The following is a 25,896-nucleotide window of genomic DNA, read 5'->3' on the forward strand; positions in this document are numbered from 1 at the left end:
TAGGCTACAGGGGATCTCGCATGAACAGGCAGGCGAAACACCCCTACACAGCCCTGTCGCAGCACACGACTATAATAATACCGTTATTAAATTCTTTAGATACGCGATTTCATATTATATTCCCTTTTAATCAAATTCTAAAAGTATGCTTGTTGACTCTGGTATCACGTTAGTTAAAGACTTCGAAGCTTAAAATGTTTAGGGAGAAATGGAATACTGGTGTGTATTTTTTTCTTTAAAGTACCAAGACCAGCTATATACTGTATGTTTATGTTCCAAAATTAATATCGTTTATGACCTTCAGATGCGTTATGCTCCTCTTCTTTTTATGCTCAGCTACTAAAATTTCCCTTTAGTGGTAAAATTCCATATAAATATTCAAAACTAAGCGGATTGAAATGTGCACAGTCCAAAGACATTAAATGATTAAATCTTTTCACTACCAACCAATGCACCACAAGCGCCCCTGTCGGTCATTTTGGCCAGCCAATCACTTACCGCGGTGCCCTGCGGGTTGGTTACTGTACCGTGGGTTTTTCATTTTGAATGGCTGCATCTGTACCAGATTCACACTCACCTTTTTTCTATACATACATTGTCATTGATCTCTGCAGTACTAAACACATCATACTGAATTAAAGGTCCGGAAATATATGTTTCTTGTCTTCTTACACAGCTCGACAATAACAAAGCAGATTTACACTCACCTGTTTTTATACAAACGGGATGTTTACAGTGTTAATTACAGTCCAGATTCAGAGCGGAGTTTTACAAACCGATATTTTACACAGAAGATTGACACAGCTTTGCGTTGTGAATCTCTTTCTCTATTGGTTTTATTGAATGTGGCACTATTAGAAAGGCAATGCACTGGGATAGGGGGATGCTGTTCATGAGCCAATAGCATTTAAACACCCACACTGCTGCAACTAAGTGTGTTGGGTAGCGCACACACAAATCTTCATTTACTGAGCTCCTGTAGCCTTTTTTCAGTGTTGGCCAGTACTCAGGGAAGAGACATTTACAACCCATTCGACAAGGGTTAAACACACACAAGGGCAATAAAATGTATGACATTACATGGACAGATCTGAATGAAATTACAGGCTATCGAAAAAAGTAAATAATTAAATAGCCCATAGCCCAGGACAGAAGACAAGACTGACAAGTAGCCCAAGTTTCTGTCCGTGAAGAAAAAAACTTGCCGCTGCCACCAAACAGATGTAAAATCTTGGGTTCAGTTTAGTGTTTTGGGCTTTCATATGAAGGTAAACAGAGCTTTCACTGGGCGATTATATCAATTTATTAGGAACTAAACATCTTACAAACTACAACTCCCATAAACACCCTTAGCCACTGTAGGAAAACCGTAGCCGTGGGACGCCAAATATGTAATGTTAGTGGCTCTCTGAAGGCACCAGTTCTGTAGGGTTTGGGCATTTACTGAGACAATTATTAATTGTAGCAGTAAATCACAAAGTTGATTCTTTTGATGGCTTTAGAATCCAACCATGCGACATAACTCAAACAACGCACACACACAGGTACTAATACACGAGGATACATTTATTAATACATAGAATATGCATATAAACCTAACAGATCTTATCGAGAGGGTTATCAGATTACAAAAGGTATATATTCAATCAGTTACAAATATATCAAGTTACATATATCAAGAGGACATACGTTCAGTATATCATTCATTAAGACCGTTTCATAAATGAACTTGGTTACAACTTCTACATTAGATACTCAAACAAGTACATAACTCTTAGGAATTAAATTGATATCAACTGGTTTGGATAACAATTGAATTCTCGAGCTGTAATGCATTGAAGTTGAATACTCATCCAATCTCTGGGGATTCAGATCTCCTGCGGGCACAAAGAAACAGTTGCAGGCTTGTTGCTGTCCAATCCGCGCTCTCTGGCTCCGTGCCAGGTTGTACTTTGCGGCTTGCGACGGTGCGCTGCTGATGCTCATTGTTGGCTTTAACTAGCAAAGTTTGTGCACAGGAGAAAAGATGACAGAACTGAGGACCAGTTCGTTCCTGATGAAGAGCTAGTTCTGAATAGTGATTCAGCTGTCCACAGTTCCGACCTGTTCAGGAGGCCTGCTGCTGGTTACTCTCTGGCAACCTCCACTCTAGACTCTTAGAACAAAGGAAAGTTCTGGCACTCGGACACACTGGCCGTTCCGTGGTTGTCTGGGCTGAGTCTCAGGATGGTCAGGAGGCGCGCTGCGAGAATGTCCTGCCCTTGGGAGCCTTCTGCTCCTGGGCCGTCCTGCCCTGGAATTCTCCTTTGAATTCCCTTTAGAACAGTCCACAGAATCCTCTCCAGAATCTTACTGAATCTTGTTGAATCTGAATCTGAATCTGAATCTCACAGGCTCTCTGTGGGTTCCAGCAAGTCAGGAAGAGGACCGGTTCGTTCCTGATGAAGAGTTCTGAATAGTGATTCAGCTGTCCACAGTTCTGACCTGTTCACGAGGCTTGCTGCTGATGCTAACCTCGGGTGGATCCTCTGGTTACTCTCTGGCAACCTCCGCTCTAGACTCTTAGAACAAAGGAAAGTTCTGGCACTCAGACACACAGGCCGTTCCATGGTTGTCCGGGCTGAGTCTCAGGATGGTCAGGAGGCACACTGAGAGAATGTCCTGCCCTTTGGAGCCTTCTGCTCCTAAGGCCGTCCTACCCTGGAATTCTCCTTTGAATTCCCTTTCAGAAAGTCCACAGAAGTCTCCCAGGCCCTCTGTGTTGCCTGTTTTTACCTGGAGGAACTTCAGCTCGTTCATTGGCTGAAAGTTCCATGGGCATCAGAGTCCCACGTGGATTACTCGGCCCTACCAGTCCCTGATTGGTTGATCAAGGTGAGTTATGAGTCACTTACTCCTGACACCTAGGAATGCAGTCCAGATGTATATCTGGCACTCCCTAGACAGATAGGCGCCAATGGATGACCATTGATCATGATAGCCAGGCTTAGCTAAGTGCATCTCCCTTTGGGAGCTGTCCCTTATGAAAGAAAACATCTTTAAATCAGCCTGCATGAATAGTTTCTCTGTGGCTGCACCACAGAGATGAAGGGAGAGATGAGGCCTCAGTTGGGAAAGCACAGCAACACTTAATTCTGTCTTATTAACAAGCATTGCTGCTACACCCCCAATATACTGCCCTGACTCTCCTCATCACCCCTGCAGTCTGTGTCCATTGGAGACAACAGGATCAGAGTGTCCCTCTCCTGTCTCCTCAGTCACCTGGACACCAGGGACCTGAGGACAGACTCCATTCTGACTACCAGTTTCTGGTTGATCTGCTGGAGGACTGATCGCTGAGCTGCTGTCATTCGGGGCATCATCTCTCCTTGTCAGTTCATAGGTCCCGTCATTCCTGATCGTCGTCCTTGATCTCCTCATCCCGACCCATACTCCCAGGATTGCCAGGATGACTCCAGCAACACCAACACCAGTGACACCAGTGATCACTCCGACAGACCTGTGACGAAGAGGGTCTGATGTAGGAAACACAGAGGAGACAAAACACAGCTCGTCACACCTTCAAGAAGACATGAGGAGTCTCTTCCGATAGAGATACTGACCAGCAGACCTCTGATCTCTCTCCACAGGATCAAGAACTGGAGAAACTCTTTACACTCGAGAATACAAGTACAAGATTTGAGGAGTTCTCCTGCACCTCAGTCTAGTCTTACCCTCCACAGTGAGAGAGACAGTGCTGACGGCCTTCTGGATGTGTGAGAGCAAAACTGTATAGATCCCCTCATCAGACGCCCTCAGGTCCTGCAGTCTCAACTCCTGATTCTCCACTGACACTCTGTCTCTGTACTGGGGGACACAGCTGGCTGTGCTGTTCTGGACAGAGCACACTGAGGTCCAGTTTCCACCTCCTGCAGGATCAAACAGCACCTCCACTGGCTCTCCAGTGAGCAGAGGGACAGACAGAGAGGCTCCAGGCTGCAGGGTGACAGTGACTCTCTGAGCTGAAAGACAATCAGGATAAAGGATGATATAAGAACACACTCTATCAAGAATATAGAGCCCTCTAGTGACCCTACTGTAGATCTGCTCACCTCCCACAGTGACTGTCACAGTGCTGATGGTGTTTCCCTGAAGGTCCCTCACTGTGTAGCTCCCCTGATCAGCTGGAGTGAGGGAGCGCAGTGTCAGAGAGCTGTTCTGCACTGACACTCTGTGTTCATACCCGGGGTCAGGGGGCCCTGCGCTGCTCAGTAAGACTCTGGAAGACTGGGTAGATCCTGCAGGATCAAACAGCACCTCCACTGGACCAGTAGTATGGAGAGGGAGAGACAGAGAGGCTCCAGACTGATGGGTGACATTTTCTTCATGAGCTGAAAGCAGAGAGATGAACATCAGAATGTCAGCTGGGTTTGGATTATTTTAGTTTGCAGACTTTGAAAAGAACATTGAAAACAGCCTTGGAGTCTAATAAAGATGGACAGTGTAAGAACTGGGGACAAGATTATCCAGATGTGAACATTATCAGACACCTCCCACAGTGGGCTCAGCTGGACGCTGTTAAAACCGAGACTCGTGAGCTGTTACCTGTGACAGTGAGATAAGTGTCCTCCAGGAACTGCAGGTGGTCTCGCTCGGCTTCCCGATAGCACTCATACAGCCCCGTGTCGGAGAACATCACAGCAGCGATGGTCAGGGAGTAATTTCCCAGTCTGGCCTTGTCTCCGGACATCTGGGCTCTGTGCTCGAACCCGGGTCCAGAATGAGGTCTTCCACCTTCGACATACAGCACAGGTCTTCCTGTAGACAACACCCATTTTACAGCAGGCTGGTCCACAGGGGCTGGATCCTTGGAGATGCAGGGCAGTGTAGCCGAGTCCAAAAATCTCACAGTGACAGGGCCAGCACAGGACTCTGGGAAACAACAGACGTGGTTTCAGACAGGCCTGGGGATCACCAAGGGGAGACATGCTACCCCCCTCCTCCCCCCCACCTGCTGTCAGCTCCAAGAAGTTACACACGCACACTGAAACCCTCCGCGTTTACGGTGAGTTACACTAACGGATGGTGTAATTTCAGTGTCTTCCGGTGAGGATATTATCAATTAGCCATCTCATTTGAATACCGGTATTTCTGGGCTTTTATTGTGACCAGTCAAAATAATTGTCTCCTTATTCACAGTGTAACCACAAGAGCTGCCGATGGAACCACAACTGCACTGTTAAAATAGTATTAATTGGCAGGTCCAAACTTGATAGCTGTGAGTTGTCTTTTTTTTTTTAAGAAAACTGAAATAAAGTTTCAAATAGTTCAAATAAAGAGACAAGGGAGTCTCTCATTCTCATTTTGAATAAGCAGTTCAAGAATGTTTAAAAACATCAAACCAGCCTTCGAGCCACGTATTTATAAAGAATAAAGAATAAGAAACTGCTTCGCATTAAAAAACAAACTGTACTATTTTAAAAGCAAATGGAATAAACATGGAAAGTACACAGAGAACTGGATTCAACAGGATGTTTTGCTTTGATAACCATGTACTAAGCTGCCCTAAGTGGTTTAATAACATATCAGCAAAACACTGGACACTCACCCATCCAGCCCCCACCTGGATGATGCAATGGCAGGCATAGTGCACCAGTCCTCTCCCCACAAACCAGCTCTCAGTGGGGAGGAGAGCAGAGTGGTGAAGCCAGTTCAGAGAGGGGGTTTATTAGGAGGCCATGATGGGTAAAGACCAGGGGGGGAATTTGGCCAGGACGCCGGGGTTACACCCCTACTCTTTCCAAGAAACACCCTGGGATTGTTAATGGCCACAGAGAGTCAGGACCTCGGTCTTACATCTCATCCAAAGGACAGCACTTTTTTACAGTCCAGTGTCCCAGTCATTATACCAGGGCATCAGGACCCACACAGACCGCAGGGTGAGCGCCCCCTGCCGGCCCCACTCACACCTCTCCCAGCAGCAACCTCAGCTTTCCCAGGAGTCTCCCCTCCAGGTACTGGCCAGGCTCACACTATCTGAGTTTCAGTGGGGGGGGCTGCCAGCTGGGAGCTGCAGGGTGATACACCTGCCGGCTAAATGTAAGAACTGTTCCGGCGCCTCCGGGATCGTGTCGCGACGGTGGAGGAAACTGAACTCCAGCTGGAATCTGAAGGGAACTTGAATCGAAAGCCCGGAGCGTCACCCACCCGTGGTCCAGAGCACCAGTAAAAAGGCAGCAGGGATTGTCGGGAGCGCCATCCTGCCAGGAGGATCCCAGACGAGAGTCGACTCTCCCAATCTGCAGCTGAAGCGACACTGAACGGTCGCTGCAAAGACCGCGCTGGTCTGTAAGGGGAGATAAGAGATGTTTCAGCAAGAAAATTGGCATTGCCCCCTCCTGCCATAAGTGAATATAAACTGGGTAGAGAATACAAATGGAAAGACAGATTAACAGCTTGGATTCCCCCCCAAGGCAAAAACAAAAATCGTGACTGGGCAGAAGGTAACATCTCAGATAAACAATGAAACACTACAACGCTGGTTCCACCCGCTCAGAAGACAAAAACAAATCAGTTGAGTTTGTGTCTTTTGCAGGAGGCTACGCCACAGAGTCCTGGGTCTCCTGAAAAAAAGGAAAGCGACCTGAAACTGCTCGGGAGCAACTTGCAACGCCACGAACCGGCACACACGCAGAGCCGACGAGCGCGGTGGGTTTCACCGTGTGTAGGACAGGGGGCGACTTCACGGATTTCAACCTGTTCTCAGCAGCAACCGAGTGTTTCCGGGGATCCGGTGGTTTTGGGGTCCAGTCGAGCGCTCGGCTACATGGACGTCATAAGGAGAGGGGACGGGTAAAGGTTTATTCCGCGCTGAAAAAAAAAGAAAAGAGACAACACTTCGGCCTCGACTGCTGGAAGGGGAAACAAAATCTCACACGTGTATCTTTAAAACGGAGATTTAAAACGGAGTTACGTCGACAGAAAAAGACTATCGGAGGTGAAGGGCTCCGTTATGCTTGATAGAGTTCACGAGCCCTCTTCATCAACCTATTTTAACACCCTCCTGTCAGAACAAGGAAGAACAAAACCCTTTTATTTGTGCCGAGGTACAGTAGGTCATCCGCAGATCCGCAAAACACGAAAACTCCGGCATTTCTACTCCACTTGAAGCACTTTCCCTTTACAAAACCCGACGCGTTTTAAACTTTTAACCAAAGAGAGACGCGTATTTAAACAGAAAAGGACTAGTTCAAAAAGATTCTAAGCGAATGACGAGACGGCTAAAAAAAACAACCACGCACTCTCTAGTCGCCAAATACATGTGTGCATTTTCTATCTAAAACTAGCAGGGGGACTGAGCATTTGGTTAACAGCAATCGAAAAAAGGAGAGCTGCTCGCCTCCTTTCTAAATCCACTCCCTTCTGTCTGGAATGATGCAGCTCGCAGCGGTTAAAATCGAGCTCTTCCCACCTGAGGATCAGTCGCACCTCCGCGCTGAGGAAGGTGCCGGGATCAGCACACAGCTCTGTCCTGCAGCAACACGCTCGCCAAGAGAGATTTCAGACTCATCCCGGCTGATATGCTATTTGCCCCCCCAGCAGTGATGTCTGAGGTCCTCGCACACTCACCTGCGCGTCCAGTCCGCCGGCTCTGTACTGCGTATCAGCTATTCTGCCATCCCGGCTTGTCTGCCGAGTTTCCGACAGTTTATATGCACATTACAGCGATACCAGTACCGCCTACTACGTGAGAATAAGATCAGAACAGCGAGGCTTTAGCTTCTACCCATAACTCCGCCCATTGCCACACCGATATCCGCGGGGATACCTGCGAAACTCTTTTAAATAGCAGACCCGTGACGAATTATACATATGGCAAATCCGTTGGCTTTGGGCCTAATCAGAAACCTGATTTGCACGGGTCAGGGTGGCGAATGTGCCGTCGCCTCAGAGTGTCTCCGTGACTTTTCTTAGAACGAGCGACTACAGGATAGTTTAAGGCCATGCTTTAAAAATAATCAGATCCCGTCAATGAATGAGTGAAATAAACTGGCAGAATCCTGTTAGGTAATCTGCAGAAAAATGAAATACCCCCACGCGGGATACGACGAACACACGAGTCTCCCCCCCTGTCAGTTGCTACGAAGTTGCGTTTTGGCCTGCAGTTCTGCGCTAAACTTGAGTTGAAGTTCCTACGTTACTGCCCAGGGGTCTCTCCCACCTGTGAGCTTAATTAACCACGAGCAGACCCTGCTGCAGGAATCCGGTACCGAGGATTAAACCGCTCCTTACCGCGCAGGAAACTGAACAGGGGTTCGGAATCTCTGAATTATCCTGACCGGTTCACTGATCTGCGGGCCACTATCGATGTACATTTATTAATGTCCAATGCACGTGATAATGTTGGGTTTTTAAGACAACTGCGTGTGGGCGCTGTATTTTTCCTTGATCAAACCACACTTAAGTCATACGGAGATACTTCAGACGCGTTAAGAGAATACATCGGTAATTTATTCATTTTGTTTTTTTAAAGACAGGCTGCATTTATGTGCACGAGCTAAATAAATACACGTAAATGTAAGCCTGATGCACCTGCATGAGCTAAGTGCGTTAGTTCTTTTGGGCGGGTTTTCTCATTTCAATGGCTAATGTTTTAGCGTTCTCTGGAAGATATAAACTTGGGGTTTCTTCGCAAGTTCAGAACAATTTTTAGTGCGGAGTTGGGAGACAAATTTCTCCGGGCAAGTTCATTGCAGTGCTTATGAACCTCGGGTACATTATTAACCAACTACTAGTCCGTTATTTCTCCTAATTGCAATGGCACATTTAGGACACAAACAACCTACCCAGTAACACAAAAAGCAAAAGTCAGCGAAGGGACTGAAAGTCTCGTTTAGTAGCAGTGTCGAAGTCATTCCCGTGTCACGCCGTCGCCTCTGACCTGCGAAGTGGGTTTTTTTAAATACTGCCCCATCCTCGAGTCTGACTGGTCTCTCCGGTCCGCTCTTGGAAAAAAGAAACGAGAGGCAAAACAGCGACCCCAAGCTCAAGCGCCGGCAGAGAACACTTCTTGAACCTCGTACGAAGGGGGAGGGGGGAGAACGACATTAAATGTCTTCGACCGTCCGAAGAAACTGGGTATGATTCATGTTGTGTAAAAATGCTGCCCCGCTTAGTTTCAATACGTTCAACCGCGTTTGAAACGAAAGAACAAAGCAGAGTCCTTTGAACTAAGAATAGCGGGGGGAAATGTGTCACCGCCCCCACGAGGGCTAAAAACTAAAAATAGCAACATTGCAAATCCTGGAGATTTCAGGGCGGCGCCGAGAACGAACAGAAACTCTCTCCCGAGACGCCTTCCAGCGATCCGGCAGCAGAGTGGGCGTCTCCGTCACCTGCTCTGTCAGGCCGGGGGAACACGCAGACAACTGCAGCCGAGGGACAAGCTCGAGTTTTCTCGGGGCGAGCTGGAGGTGAACGAAGCGAGTATCGGAGAACAGCTTAAGCCGAGGGTCGTTGCGGGTCCGGACCGGCCGGCTTCAAAGCGGGTGAAACTCTTCTTCTGCCGTCATCGCCGTCGTCATCAGCAGCAGCAGCAGCAGGAAGGGGGTGAGTGACGAGCTCCGAGACAGAGGGGTTTTACAGATTCGGGGTCGATTTCTGGAGCTGAGAAAAGTGGGGGGATAGCGGGTGAGAACTGAGGCGTTATAGAGTGGACCGCGGAAGGGGGTCAAACCGGCAGTTTGCTGATGTGCGAAACGCCGGCAGGAAAACACAACCCAACAAAACAGAAACGCCGAGTTGTATCGTGACGCACCTGTCACCTGTCCCCCAGCAGGTTGCAACCTGTTGGACAGCAGTATCGCCGAGACCTGTTGGAAGCCGCAGAAGATGGCTCATCTCCAACCCGACACGAGCAAAAACCGAGCGATCAGCCGGAGATAACCCAATCCCAAATGAGATGCGTCAAGGTAATGAACAACACTCATAGAACTCGCATTTTTAAAATGACTGGCGTTATATAATAATATTAGTAATAACACTGTATTTTATATAGCGCCTTTAAAGGCGGCCTCTCAAAGCGCTTTACAGAATAACAACAGCAACAATAATAGGCTTATTAGTAAATCTGTATACATAGTATGTACGAAACATGATTTTAATTGAGATTTTAATAATAAAAAATGCATTGTACATAGCGACTGTAAAAACGGCACAACTGATGCGGGAGTGTAGATCATTTCCTTCGGGACGAAGCATTTGTAGGATATTTTGGTGACACGACCTAGCAGAAAAAAAAGATGTCGGACGAAAGGGGCAACTAATTGTAACAGTCAACTAAAATTGCGAACGAACCACAACACCACGGATCCCGTGTTCTAATGAGAGAGAAAGGTGACGTCAGAACCACACCTACAGGTGCTCATTAACGCAGGGCCTGTAGTCCTGCGATGGTGATGTCTGAGATCGACTATTGAGAGAAATATCCCAGGGAGGATAGCGAGCTGAAGTCTAGGCACAGATCACTCGCGCTATCGCTGCCAAATCCAGTTCTCACTCGTTAAAACCCCAATGAAGAGCCCAGAGAATCATGCCGAACCCATCTCCAGTCCAGTGACGACCTGGCCCACAGAGACCCACACGGAACCGGTCTCTCCAGACAGCCTCTCCCGAACCAGAGCCCCCCCCCCCCCCAAATCGGACAGCACCGGAGCTCAGGCCCAGCTGAGCCGGGCCGATCCGAACTGAACCGAACCGGCCCACCTCACACGCCTGCAGGCCCCGGGACAGTAGCACAGCTCCGGTAATCATGTCATTGTATCAATTCATTAGTTTACTTAATAAATCGGGGCAGAGGTTTTATTGCTAACGAACATCACCGCAGTCCGGCGGGTCTCAGACGTCACGCAGCGGCGAGCGGAACCCGACCGGGAGAATAACGGCGCTGCCAGCGCCCGCCACCAGACGGCGCTGTCCCCGAAACCCAGCCCTCAGTTAGTTAACAGCAGCCCTGCAACTCACAACAGGCAACCCACTTAAGCTAAGGGGGTGTGAGCCTGGTCAGTACCTGGATGGGAGACCTCCTGGGAAAAACTAAAGTTGCTGCTGGAAGAGGTGTTAGTGGGGCCAGCAGGGGGTGCTCACCCTGCAGTCCGTGTGGGTCCTAATGCCCCAGTATAGTGACGGGGACACTGGACTGTAAACAGGTGCCGTCCTTCGGATGAGACGTAAAACCGAGGTCCTGACTCTCTGTGGTCATTAAAAATCCCAGGGCGCTTCTCGAAAAAGAGTAGGGGTGTAACCCCGGCGTCCTGGCCAAATTTCCCATTGGCCCTTACCAATCATGGCCTCCTAATCACCCCCCTCTCTGAACTGGCTTCATCACTCTGCTCTCCTCCCCACTAAGAGCTGATGTGTGGTGAGCGTTCTGGCGCACTATGGCTGCAGTCGCATCATCCAAGTGGATGCTGCACATTGGTGGTGGTGGAGGGGAGTCCCCATGACCTGTAAAGCGCTTTGAGTGGAGTGTCCAGAAAAGCGCTATATAAGTGTAAGCAATTATTATTATTATTATTATTATTATTATTATTATTTTATTATTATTATTAACAGTATTGATACCGCACAGCCGAGCTTCGCCATCTCAAATCAAGAGCGGCCGAAACTTGGCGTGGGAAGCGTAAGTTCACCAAATTACCCACAAGAGGGCGCCAGAGCTACATGTTTGAAGACCACAATCAGGCCAGATATCCATTTAGCACTTCGAATTGAGAAATAACGTCTTTGCAGTAAGAAAGACAATTTTCGTACTTACATTAAGTGTTTATTTATAAATTATAGAATAGACAGAGAAAAATGACAATTAAAGGCACTTACAACACTACATATAACATGTTTACTACACAATTTAAGAGTACTTTGAAATTATTGTGCTCTAGAATACAAACTGCACTTAAACCACAAATAAATACATGCATGCATCCACCTAATAATAAACTTCCAGAAAAAGATTCCAAGTCCATTTTTTCATGATATCAGCATTTGTATTTTTTGTGCTCCAAGAACGCTTACAAATAAGGAATGTGGGCCGTTTGGCACTTCATACCAAATTCACTCAATCTCATTTTGAACCCAGATTCCAGTCCAGTTTTTGAAAAATCTTTGAATCTGTGGATAGAAGATCAAGGCAGCTCAATTTGTAGTACAAAATCAAGCTTATAAAGTCTGTCTACATTTTGAAAAACAGCTGCAGCTCTCAAAGCCACGCATAGAGCTCTGCAAGACAGCAAAGCTGATACTGCTCTGTAAAATACTGATCTACAGCACTGCCTTCAGACTGGACGGTTCAGTTCATGGACACCAGAGGCTGTGCTTCCTTTCCACCACCGATTCCTGGAGCCCAGGAGCCCAGAGATCAGAGCTAAGAAGACCAGCAGGAAGGGAGGGATCAGCTGGAGGAAAAGAATTGGAGAATTCCCTCCACCGTCAGGATCTGCAATAATAGAGAGATTGTATTAATCTATCCATTTTCAATCATCATCTAAAGGTCATGGGGAAGCCCCAGATCTCTCCATCTCACACTGTCCCCGCATGTTGGACACACCTCTGATCGCTGCCTCTCACACTGTCCCTGCACACTGGACACTCACACTCACGCAATATTCAGAAACAAGTTTATGTTTCCATTACCACACATACCATTTTGACAAGAGCAGTGCACCTTTATAATGTTACAGAGAACTGAAATTGTCAGGAAACCTCTTACCTCCCACAGTGACTGTCACAGTGCTGATGGTGTTTCCGTGAAGGTCCCTCACTGTGTAGCTCCCCTGATCAGCTGGAGTGAGGGAGCGTAGTTTCAGAGAGCCGTCCCTCACTGACACTCTGTCTCTCTAATGGGGGACACAGCTGGCTGTGCTGTTCTGGATAGAACACACTCAGGTCGAGTCTTCAGCTCCTGCAGGGTCAAACAGCACCTCCACTGGCTCTCCGGTGAACAGAGGGACAGACAGAGAGGCTCCAGGCTGCAGGGTGAGGACTTCTGAGTAAGCTGGGAAGAAAAAACAATCCAACTCAATCTTTCTGAAACAGGTGATGAGATTGAAAGATTTCTTTAGAATGACAAAAAAAATTGGGTGGCACTGTGGCACAGTGTTTAGCATCGCTGCCTCACAGCACTAAGGCCCTGGGGCAAGTTCCTGGGGTGCTGTCTCTGTGGAGTTTGCATGTTCATGTGGGTTTCCTCCCACAGTCCAAAGACATGCTGGTGGGTTAACTGGCTTCTGGGAAAATTGGCCCTGGTGTGAGTGTCCTGTATGTGTCCTGTGTGATAGACCTGTCCAGGGTATGTGTGTCCTGTGTGATGGACCTGTCCAGGGTATGTGTGTTCTGTCCAGGGTGAACCCTGCTTTATGCCCACTGATTGACAGAACAGGCTCCAGCTCCCAAAATAAAAACAGTTTATAAACAGATAAAACAGTTTCATGTTAACCTTTACAAACAAAATGTTGCCATTCATGCTGAAGCAGGATCAATATTCACACTGCACATTTCCAGCTCTGCAATATCACTACCGAAACATACTGCAGAAGTCCGAGTGAGATCCCTAAGATCTGCTAACAAAGGCTATCTCAACATATGCGTTAGAGCATACAAAAGTGACTTGTACCAACGGCTGCAACAACACATGCCCCGCTACATGTGTTAAAAGGGATAATAATAATGATGATGATGATAATTAAAATAATTGCCTACACTTATATAGTGCTTTTCTGGACACTCCACTCAAAGCGCTTTACAGGTAATGGGGAATCCCACTACCACCACCACTGTGCAGCCACACCTGGATGATGCTCCAGTCCGCTCACCACACACCAGCTCTCAGTGGGTATGAGAGCAGAGTGATGAAGCCTGTTCACAGATGGGGATTATTAGGAGGCCATGATTGGTAAGGGCCAATGAGAAACTTGGCCAGGACACCAGGGTTACACCCCTACATGGACATGTAAAAAAATGCAATTTGACATGATAAAAGTATGGAATATGACTTTTGTTTCTGGGCCTGTGTGCTGTATATAAGAACTCAATACCCCTTGCATTGAGCGTGTCCGTTCTGCAGGACAGACCCAGCACATGTTGCTTTCCTTATTAATCTCAATAAACACTGAATCTGCACAAGACTGCGTCCTACTCCTCTGATGAAGAATTTTCCCACAGGACATGCTAATGACAAATGTAATGTTTTCCAGATCTTTCACTATCATTTCTTTAACAGCCTCTGTTAGGGATCTGGTCTATTATTGTGGGGCTGGAACTGGAGTCTCCCCCCGTCACACCTGTAAGGACTCTAGCAGCCAAGAGAGGGGAAAAGCGACCTGTCGCTGGAAGACGTGCAGGTAAATGTTCTTGGCACGATAACAAAGGTTGCAAAAGACATCGACACAGAGGTAACTGAAAGCTGTGCAGAGCAACAAAATGAAGACATCGTTGCTAAAGTGCTGCCAGTCCAGGAGGAGGATTTCGTCTACTGACAGAGTCCAACGCGTCAGGAGAGCCAACATGTGGACTTGCAAAGCCCAGAGCCATCATTATAGGATTCATCAGAAGGATGACGAGGGACATGCTGTGGCGATCGGCCAGAGAGAACGAGTCTCTGAAGGCCAAAGACCTGAGGATTGCAGAGGATCTGTCTGCCGAGGACAGGCACACCAGGGACCAGCTGTGGGAAAGAGATCCGTGGCCAGTGACTGTCCAGCCCAAGAGATCTCCCTGTAGCGGTTATGAACGCGGTTAATGCTGAACACAGTGGTGTTGTTATCACTTTTAAGGGTTTGAAACTCGCAGTTCAGTAGCTTTCCCCCCCCCCCAAGAGTTTTTTCTATATTGTTTGTGTCTTTTTCTATTTTCTCTATTAACCCCAGAGGTATTAGGAATATAGTTAAAAGAAAGGCGATTTTTCCATTTTGAAAAAAGAAGAGAGCAGACTTTTATTTTTATTTGTTTACAAGAAACGCCTTGTCACCAAAAGATCAGCCTGATTTTCAGTTTTGGAAAAATCAATGGGGGGATGACATTTGGATTTCTAGTTGTACTAATCATTCAGCCGGTGTTGCCATCTTAAAGGGGCACTTTAAAGGGAAAATTCTTTATTATAAGATAGTTTGGATGCAGTCCGATGGCAAATCAGTTCAATGTCCGGGCTACAGGAATATGTCCAGGATTACACCATGTGTTGTGAACAAGCACCGCGAGACCCCCCTCCTTTCCTCTCGGTGGCGTTTCTGTCTGCCTTCAAGTCCAGAATACAGTATGTTCCTGCAGCCACATCTCAGTCAAACACACGATACTGCATTCCCTATACTCCCTCCGCCTCCTCACCAGTGCTCCCAGCGCGTCCATCTTATAAGATAAGATCACTTTATTAGCCCTATACTTGCATTAGGGATTCATCTTTTCACAGACCCCAGCTTGCTCTCCATGAGACACACAGACAGGGAGAGAGAAGCTGGGGGTCAGAGCCCAGGGTCAGCTATTTATACAGCGTCCCTGGAGCCGTTGGGGTTCAGGGCCTTGCTTAGGGGCCCAAAGGAGTAGGATTCCTCTGCCAGCCGCGGGATTTGAACCAGCAACCTTCTACCCGCAGATCCTGAGCCACAGAGCCACCTCACCGCCCTATTATTCGCTAAGGACCTCACATTTCCCATAATGATCGAAGGAAGATAGGACTTAAATCTCCTTCTCTTCGCATCGCACCGGGCCCTGCAGCCTCGGCGTTTCCTCCTCAGCTCCTCTGGGACTGATGGCTTCTCCCCGGTTAGTAGAGCCGGACTGTGTTGGGGATGAGCCTTGACCCCATGGAGGTGGTGGCTGAGAGGAGAATGCTGACCAAGCTCACAGCCATCATGAACAACAACTCTCATCCGCTTCATGGGACTGTTACTGGGCAGCGGAGCACATTTAGCAATAGACTGCTCCAGCAACGGTGTTCAAGGGAACGTTTCCACAGGTCTTTCCTCCCGGCGGCTGTCAGGGTGTATGACGCTGCCCTAGGCTAGGACTGTTAGCCCTTCATTTGCTCCTCTATTGACAGCATGTTTACTCCATTGTACTTTTTGGACAATCAGTCTGTGTAAACCTATGCACATTTTGCACAGATTTTATTGTTTTTACAGTGACTATGATCAGCACATTTTCCACACACCTATGTATTTATTTATTTTTAATTATTTTGTTTGTCTTTTGTTTCATAACTATTCTGATGTCTGTTTTGCTTGTCTTGGGCTGGACTGCTGTAACACATCAATTTCCCTACGGGATTAATAAAGTATTATCTATCTATCTGTTCCTGCAGCCACATCTCAGTTAAACACACGATACTGCATGCTCTACACTCCCTCCGCCTCCTCACCAGTGCTCCCAGCGCGTCACGTGTGTAAACACTTACTCTGCAGCTATCTGCATTACAACCGGAAGCAAACAGTGGTCCGAGTAACAGCCAAAAAGTAGTATCTCGACTCCCTAGTATCCATCTTGTTGTGTGATCGCAAATCGACCCGCCAGCAAAGAAAAGAAAGAAAAACCAACCGAAAGAAAAGAAAAGACGACAAACAAGACACAGAGGTGCTGTAACAGGCAGGATGCCACCAGCACGCCTCCATCTCGAAAGAAATAAAAAAAATACTCTTCGGATTATGGTCATCTTCCTTAGATAAAAGGACCGTTAACCTGCTGCTTGTCACTTCATGTGAGCTGCTTGCAACAATCGTTGTCCGTCTTGTTAATAAAACCATTCTACCATCTTGTGCGTCTTGGGCTGGATAGTGACACGCCACACACACCCAGGGATCATAAAATCGGCGATCGGCCTCACAAAACGTCGATCGCTCTATAATGCTCCGAGCTCTTACATCTATTATTAAGTGACCTTATTTTTTTAACTTTAATTTTGTGACTTGATCACATAATTTACTTCATTACGTCTGGCGGTTAAATGTTTGTTTTTTCCTCTTGTACCCGTTTCTGATCATCTGGTTGTATTTGTAAATTATTTATAATTTAATTGTTTAATATAAAAAAAGGATACGAGCGCCACCTTACAAGTAAACGTTGCTCTGTTCGTCATAAAATCATGCCGTCGACCTGGACTCCTGTGTTATGCGCAAGAACAACGGAAGAGATATCTCGGAAGCCACTGCAGCGTTCATCCCTCTTTTTGCAACATTTCGGAGTGCAAGTGCCTGGGGCCTTCGCACCCTGACCAAATCCAAGAAAAGGAAAGGTGACCTACCTGCCCCGAGGGGACAGTTTCTCCAATGTTAAAACATCACAAGATGTGTAAAGGCCGTTATGAAGGGCCCCAGAAGCACTCAGACGAGTGAGAGACACCCCGGCAGGCTGGTTTGTGCAGCTCCCGAACTCTTTGCATCTGTTCCTGAGCCCCGTCGATCGTTTCCCTTTCTTCATATTCTCTCTTTTTTCCCCTCACTCCGCTGTGAAGCAGTTCCTTCTTGGGTGTTTTCTAGAAACCCAGTGAGGAGTCGGGGAACCTCCACCGTCTCAATCAGCAATGGCGCACGTCTCCACTGCGCAGGCGCCGCAGCCCCACTGCATGCCGACAGGGCGGGACCGCTCTTCTATTTTTACAATACGTTTCTATACGCTAGAGCAGAGGTTCCCAACCTATTACAGCCATAAAAACTTACGCGGCCAACACAAGGACCAGCCCGTCCTCACCGTTTTGAAACGGGCTAGCTCTAAACCTCACCGGTAGCCTAATCGACACCAGTAATCAGAGAAAATACGCATATACAAGCTACAAACATGGCTTTACAAAGACCGTTTATTGATTACAGAAGGAGTCCTGTCAGCACCTCACAAATAAATAACATAAAAAAATATTTAAAAACTAAGGCACCAGTACAGCTCTTTTTTGATGATATCTAATAATGGTATGATGAAACGTTAGCCTTGTCAAAAACAAAACAACATTTTTTCCAGAAGTGCGAGGTAGCCGGTTTGTGCCAATGAACATATTGTAACGCTTATGGCCGACAGGCGCTGTGTAAGAGCCGGCGTACCAGAGCGGGTGACGTCACCGCCCTTCCCTGTGATAGCAGGACCACAGCTACTGGGCTGTGGAGAGATCTCTCTTTGGCTCACGGGGCTAGGTCGCTGCAGAGAGACGCGGAAGTCCTGGGTTCGAGCCTCCAGTAGGGATGGGGCCGACCAGATGCGGCAAGGGCGCCCGCCTGAGCCCCCGTTGCGTTACATTGGTGTCAGAAGCGGGGCGGGATAGCCCTTCGCCGGGGACGGCGATTTAAGCGGGGGAGAGTGTAACGCTTACGGCCGACAAGCAGTGTGTGTAAGAGCCGGCGTACCAGAGCGGGTGACGTCACCGCCCTTCCCTGTGATAGCAGGACCACAGCTACTGGGCTGTGGAGAGATCTCTCTTTGGCTCACGGGGCTAGGTCGCTGCAGAGAGACGCGGAAGTCCCGGGTTCGAGCCCCGGACGGTGCAGGGGCCGACCTAATGCGGCAAGGGCGCCCGCTTGAGCCCCCGTTGCGTTACAATATGAAGACGTTGAGAGAAAAATATGCACCATAACTATCAGAACAATTACTCAAGAGCGCCTTCTTACTGGCTAGTTTAGTGAGGGGGCTGGTGCTCTCTGACAGATAACAAATGGTGGAGGTCGGGCGCCAGAGAGAAAAGCTGCAAGCAGAGGTCTGGCTCAATATTAAGCTACTGTATTCGGTCTTTAGTGCCACCAGCGCAGAAACTCCAGTTTCACAAAGATATGTTGTCGGAAACGGCATCAAAAATGTCACTGCTGTCTGAAAGACCAGGACACTCCGAAGTAACATGAAGCCAAAACTTGGTTAAGCATTTCTTTGAAAAAATCAATTTTAAAGCACTGTCACAGGATAGACTGTCTTCCTTTGTGCTCAAACTTGCGAGGGGCACTTCGCATAAACTCACAAAAGGATTTTCAATCGAGCTGAACCGAACATCTGGAGCCGGGAAGTAGTCGCGCAGTTGGGTCGTCAAACTTTGCAGGTGCTCTGTAATTAACTCTGTGGCAGAGGCTGGTAGCTGCATTTGTTCTTTTGTAAGAAAATCTGACACATTTTCGCACGAGTCGTAGTTTGACCGATCGACACGTTTGGCCGCATTTCCAATTTCTTTATTGTGGATACTATTTTAATTCGGACGTGACAAATCGTCACTGCTTTACCTTGAAGACCAAGGATGAGTCCATTTAAGTGACTGAAAATCTCCGCAAGATAAGCCAATTTAGCGAGCCGCTCGAAATCATTGAAACGATTTGAGAGCTCAAATTCTGAGTCGGATAAAAGAAATTCTTACTTCATCACGCAACTCAAAAAGCCGAGTAAGCACCTTGCCCCGAGAAAGCCATCGAACCTCGGTGTGCAAAAGAAGCTGAACATGATCACTACCCATTTCTTCACATAGCACTCGAAGTAAGTGTGACTGTACAGGCCTGCTCTTTATGAAGTTGACTATTTTAACTGCCTCATCCAAAACACTCTTAAGATCTGCTGACATTATTTTGGCAGCCAACGCTTCTAGTGACTGGAGACAAAAAAAGGAGACAGAATTTTAAAATAGAAATAGACACTTGACAGCCAGAAGAATTCCCAATTGTAAAAGCTAAAACATGATACTTTTTACGTACATATTTCCATCATATGTCTCCCCTTTTGATTCTTTAAATTTCTAATAGAATTTAAATTAAAAAAAGGAATTCAACTTTAAAAGCATGAATAGAGGGGGCAGTATTAGACCATTGACCTCTGTGGAAAATACCATTTTGCAAATCTATCCCAAACAGTTTTGTTTATCTGCAGTTAAGAAAGAAAGGTAACAAAGATTCATTCTCATTATTACAAAATACAGATAACACACAATTGGGCCACTAGCCAGATTTTGTTATCATACCAAATCGGAATAAAAATGCTTTTATTTTGATACCCTCTATCTTTATGATTCCAAATACAATATGTATATGGTGAAAAGTTATGCTTATATATTAAAACCAAAAACAATAGAACTTGTTTAAGAAAGTTAGATAATTTAAGAGGAATTCTACTAATGTCAAAGTGACATTTTAACAAAAATTCCATATCACGTTTATATGGAAAAACCAACTTGGGAGGGAAATTCCATATACTCATTTTTTTTTCTAGTACAATTTCTAATCTCCGTGAGCAGAGAGAGAGAGCGAGTTCAAGGTTACTAAATGTTCGTGTTGGGGCTTGTCTGGATTCATCCAATCACAACGGCGGAGGTGTAGGGCTTCTCTAGATTTATCCAATCACAATGGCATAAATCTGCACCTCGCTGCTGTCAGACAACATGATAGAAACTAGCGTGGAAGTTGAGTGCATCTTGGAGGAGTTGGATGTCTGACCAAAAACTTCCTTTAGTTTGGGTTGTGGGCTTCAGACAGGATGAATAGTTACTTTCTTCCTTGCGGCTTCAGGCAGCCCGTGCACGGAGGTTTAAAACTGGTGAAAAGTAGCGCGGTGACATTTAAAGCAACAGAGCAGAAGTAATGAGTAAGATAGAGCCGGTGTTGAGCGCTGGAGACCTGCAGCCGGGCGGGGAGGTGAGGCAAAGCGACGTCTGTCGTTCTGTAGTTTATACTGACACAGAAAAGTGGACCAGTGGAGTCATTTGCCAGATTTGTCAATGACAGAGTGTAGATATTTTACCAACCAGTCTCCTTACTTTGACAAATACGACGGTCTCTGTTTTAGACTCCAGTTTGTGGCGTCTGAATTCAACGTTCTGCTGTTAAAATACGATAAACTCGTTGCATTCTTAGGGAGAGATGAGAATTCATTAAAGGCGTCGCTCCTGGAAATCTCACAACATGGTGGTCACAGAACGGTTTAACATCGCGACGTGTTTGATAAAATAAGCTTTAAGAATGAAATAATGCATAGATTCCTTCATAACCGAATCTCCAGGTGTGTTGCAGCAGAGCACAGATTTACAGAGAATTCAGACGGGATGGCTGTGTGGTCAGGCTCTGAGTGGGGATCTCTTATTTTCTGAGAAATCAAGAATATGCATTTGGAGGGTCTCCAGGGGGTTTCTTGGAATGGCACAGGACCTGAGTACTGCATCTGGTAGCGGGGGACACCTGTGTTACACCTAGATTACCAGGCTACATTAAAGAGGAACTGCAGTCCCAGGTTCTCAGACCGGTTATTAAATCTCTGACAAAATAAATTAATTGTAGGTATAGAAACATTGTACAAATTTCAAAATACGGCACAGAATCGTGAATTTTGTGAAAGTACTGTAGGTCGCTATGTTCTGGCAAACCCCTGGTCTCGCCATGGGCACGATTGAGAATCCCAACAAATTGTGATGCGGCCCTTCCTGCTCACTAGTCCCTGTGATGACAGATGTACGGATGTGCGAGCGAATACGTCCAGGTTGTGCAGCAGACGTTTCACATAGAATTGTTCCAGCATGATCTGCAGGCTGAATTAAGAATGAAACATATTGGTGGGCAAATCCATTTGGAAGTCAAGAGCAGGATTTCTACTGGATTAAAAGAGACAGATCCACAAGCCTGAGTGGACAGTGTCACAGGGCCGCTCCACCTCACTGGCAGTTGTGTTTCCCTCGATTCATTCTGAATCACAGAACACTGCGGCGATTCAGTGTAAGTCAGGAAATTAGAGGTTTTATATGTTCCTGTTTTACATCAGCAAACAGTATCTTTCTAACCCTGATATATAAAAAAACATGGTAGTTCCCTCTTTAAGGTCCCTTGTCTCTTTCCCCAGGGTGAATCTTACGATGCGACTTCCTGTGTTGGTTTTCTTTCTTTTGCTTGCACTGACAGAGGGTGAGTATCAATTTCCATTCACAAATTTATATTTCCTGTTGATTTTCACTCTCAACAATTCACAAATCCCCTCTTGGCACACCTGACCTGTACTGACCAGAGGAGCCCCAGATCACAGAATCTCACACTGGACACCTCTGATCTCTCCCTCTCACACTGTCCCTGCACGCTGACCAAACCTCTGATCTCTCCCTCTCACACTGTCCCTGCACGCTGGACACACCTCTGATCTCTCCCTCTCACACTGTCCCTGCACGCTGGACACACCTCCGATCTCTCCCTCTCACACTGTCCCTGCACGCTGGACACAACTCCGATCTCTCCCTCTCACACTGTCCCTGCACGCTGGACATGCCTCTGATCTCTCCCTCTCACACTGTCCCTGCATGATGGACACACCTCTGATCTCTCACTCAGACTGGGCACTCTTTATTTTCCATAATCTCTTACAAAATAAGAATTGAACCTGTGAAAATATACATTTAATATTTAATAAGGTTTGGGGATAAATTCAGAATAATTTGTGTGCGAGAGGTGTATTTTTCAGCAGTGTATCGGTTTTAAAGTTTTTTTTTCTAAAAAATATTTATCCAGTTGGATTTGTGCTGCAGATAAAAATGTTTAGGGGATATCTGCATGTTTTAAAACCCTAAATGGTGTTGTGTAGAAGTTAATAGGATAGTAAATGAAATCACACATCTCATTTCTCATGATATTAAATAAGTGACCATTAATATGACAATTATTAACTAAGAACTCCTTGAGAATCGGCTAATCAAACTTCACATTTGTTTTTGGTTGGTGAATATAAGTTTTTACAAAGATTTATCAGTATTCTTATTCTTATTGAAATAAATGAAATAATGTTGTTGACTATTGCCAGATACACTGGAGGTGTGTTTGGGTTTGCCTTGATCTACACTGTTTCATCTTCTGAAAGAGACTGAGCAGCAAAAACTGAAAATTGACACAAGTGCCTAGTCCAGCTTATCATAGATGCAACCGCTTCTGATATCCAGGGTTAGAAGAGATGGTAGTTCCCCAACATGGGGCAATATTATTGCACATACAGTACAATGAAATGCACAGTGTTAATATAGGAGGTGACATTGGTCACAAATTAACTATTGTGTTTAAACTGAATAACTTTCTCGTATAAATGAGTTAATTTTTTTTCCTCTGTGGCGCCAATAAGCTTCCATAGGAAACAAGACCCTGAATGAATTAATCCTAGTTTCATTCAATAATTTTTCCAGTCGGTTAGAAATGGAGGTGAACAGTGTACCAGTTTCCCCTGATCTGTCTGATCACACTCTTTTAAACTGGAGTAAAAATGTGTTGTCTCACATGTGTCTCACTGTGTAAGCTTTGCCTGGAGTCTCTGGTGTTTAGCATGATCACACCCTTTTAAATTGGAGTCAAAAGGCATAGTTTCTCGTGAATAGTGTACAGGAGTGTCTCGCTGTGTTTCCTATGATCACACTCTTTCAAACTGGATTGAAGGACCTTTGTCTCTCGTTGATGTTGCTCCGTCCTCATTGTCTCCCAGCATCGTCTGCAGATGCGGATGTGTCTGTGAGAGTCGGCGACGAGGTCACTCTCCACTGTGATGGGACCCCTGCATCCGGAATCCCCCCAGAGCAGCTCCTTTTCTTCTGGAAAGCGGATGGGCGCTATGTCAGAGCACAACCTCAATAAATTACATTCAACTGAACTAATTTTTATTTATTAAATGTAAAAAAATATATCTCAGGGCAGATTTCTATCGAAACACAATATGATCGTTTACATTATATTTTTGGAAGAATGGGACTCTTCATAAGCAGCTAGAGATGTTTTTTTTTTTTTGTCCTTCAGAGATCCTGGCAGGCAAGAGCCTACCAACCATGAAGCTCTGAGTAAATGAACACAAGATTGGACTGGAATCGGGGTTAAAAATAAGACTCTTGGATCAATTAGCTACAAACTGCCAAGCGGCCCATATTCCTGATCTAATTTGTTTCCATTCTTGTAGCACTAAGAACAATTGTTGATAAGGATCGCGAAAATATCCGGACCTCCGATGTTTTTATGGAACGTTATTAGTCAAATGTGCACAATTTGTACTTGAGAGTAAATCATTTCCCTCTTGAAAGTGTCTCATGCTGTATATGCCTTTATCCTGACTTTTTCCATTCCCGACTGTTATTTTTTAATGAATTTGTGTTTTGAAAAAAGTTGTATCTTTCTGGGCTGCACATATAAAAACGTCTTTGAGATAGAAAATGCAGTAATTGGGAAAACTAGTCTGCTTTTGCACCTGTGGCGCGCTCTTGTGGTTTAATGCGAAAGGTTTCCTAGACTGAGCTTGATCTTATTTATTTCGCGAAGAGCGGCTGTGTATTAACACTGTAAACAGTGACTCAGGGCAGAATTCCGGGATAGTGTCATTGGAGTTATTCTCCTAAACCCGCTCGTTCACCTGAGTCAGTCCCGCAAGCCGCTTCGTAACGTCAGTCCGGTCTGAAACCCGCAGAAGCTCATTATCTGAGCCGTCACGGCCGTAATAGGACCCAGTTCGGCACAGGCTGTCTGGAGAGACCGGTTCCGTCTGGGTCTCGGCGGTACCAGTCAGTCGTCACTGGACTGGTAATGGGTTTTGCATGATTCTCTGGGCTCCTCATTGCGTTTTTAACGCCTGATAACTAGGTCTCGATCTAGAATGTTTTTTTTTTTTATTAAATCTGGCGCGTCGAGGTTGGACAGCATATTATCTACATGTGAACATTTGTAGGAGCAGAGCTCAACTCCTCTTTGGCTGCTGGAGAACTGACGTCACAAGAGCAGCGCTCTGAGGGGGGTGTGGCTGCGGGGGGCTGACCGACTCTCCTATTGGTCCATTTCTTTTATTTAAATAGGGGCGGTTACCCGTCCTGTGTGGGTGAAGTGACTGAGCCATCCAATAAGAAAAGCGGGTATAAGTAGCCACGCGAGTTCGTCCAATCAGAACGCCTCGTTCGCGAAACCGAGTCCCTCCTCCTGTGCCGCGGGTCAGTGGCCTCTCTCCTGTCAGGTGTCGGAGGACGGCAGTCGCCGGTAGCAAGCGGCGCTGGGCAGCACGGAGAAAACTTCCGACAACAGAAGACACGAGGGTTGTGACCGCAGGAGAGATTTAGGATGAAAACGATAAAGAGGAGCGGGGCGGTGTGAGTTGCACCAAGCTCAAGCAAGACGGCGCTGGACATGGGTCTGTCGTTGCTCAAGGCGAACACACACGTCGATTTGAGTTAGTCTGCCCCCCCGATATTCAGCCACATAACCGCTGCAGAATAAAAGAAGAGATATAAGAGAGATATTTAATACAAGTGACGGCTGACAGTTGGATAGGAGACCAAGAAGACATTGGGGCTCATTGGGAAGAGCTCTTGACTTGTAGCCCGGGAGCTGTGGGTTCCAGTCCTTGGTAATAGAGGAGGTTTATTTTCCATTCTTACTTGACATTCACACATGAGTCAATAAAGGTCGGGTGCTTTGTTTGCTGTCCTATAGAGTAGTGCATAGGGAGGGATCTATACTCTTAGCTGATGCATCAGGGGTTCAAACGCTGGGAGTTATGTGAGCTTTGCTTTCAAGCTCAGGTGTACTACCACGTTGATCAATAAAGCGATAGGTGATCAGGGTGCATGGCCCTATAGAGTAATGCCTAAGGTTCTGGACCTATGGCTGGATTGTTCTGGGTTTGAATCATGGGTGGATTTTGGTTTTTGTTTAATGTGTCCTGACATGAACACACTGATAAATAAAAAGAGGGGACTGGGATGCACGTGGCCCTATAGTGTTGTGGTTAAAACTCCATGCTGCTAGCTAAAAGGGTGGAGGTTTGAATACCACGTGTTTCTTTTCACTTCAATTCTCTCAGACATCAACACACTGATAAATAAAATGATTGGGGGTAGTAGCTGTGCAGCCCTTTAAGATAGTGGTTACGGCCCCAAGCTCAGGGAAGGGTGGTTGTGGGTTGAAATCCTGTCTGTGACTCCTGCTTTAGTTC

General features: G+C 46.3%; 2 long non-coding RNA genes across 3 annotated transcripts; one reads left to right on the top strand and one right to left on the bottom strand.

The window, feature by feature from the left end:
- Nucleotides 1–11,820: 11,820 nt before the first annotated feature.
- LOC138242716 (uncharacterized) lies at nt 11,821–17,563 on the bottom strand. Its single transcript, XR_011191668.1, has 3 exons — nt 17,267–17,563; nt 12,746–13,030; nt 11,821–12,472 (listed from the first exon to the last, which is right to left on the bottom strand). It is a non-coding gene; the product is annotated as an uncharacterized lncRNA (long non-coding RNA).
- A 2,792-nt stretch (nt 17,564–20,355) lies between these two features.
- LOC138242728 (uncharacterized) lies at nt 20,356–23,580 on the top strand. 2 transcript variants are annotated; one of them, XR_011191684.1, is made up of 3 exons: nt 20,356–20,609; nt 21,805–21,866; nt 23,416–23,580. It is a non-coding gene; the product is annotated as an uncharacterized lncRNA (long non-coding RNA). The 2 variants fall into 2 exon arrangements; XR_011191685.1 differs by lacking the exon at nt 20,356–20,609 and adding an exon at nt 21,392–21,680.
- The last annotated feature ends 2,316 nt before the right edge of the window (nt 23,581–25,896 follow it).

This window comes from Lepisosteus oculatus, chromosome 14 (genome assembly GCF_040954835.1).
Source record: "Lepisosteus oculatus isolate fLepOcu1 chromosome 14, fLepOcu1.hap2, whole genome shotgun sequence".
Lineage (NCBI taxonomy): Eukaryota > Metazoa > Chordata > Actinopteri > Semionotiformes > Lepisosteidae > Lepisosteus > Lepisosteus oculatus.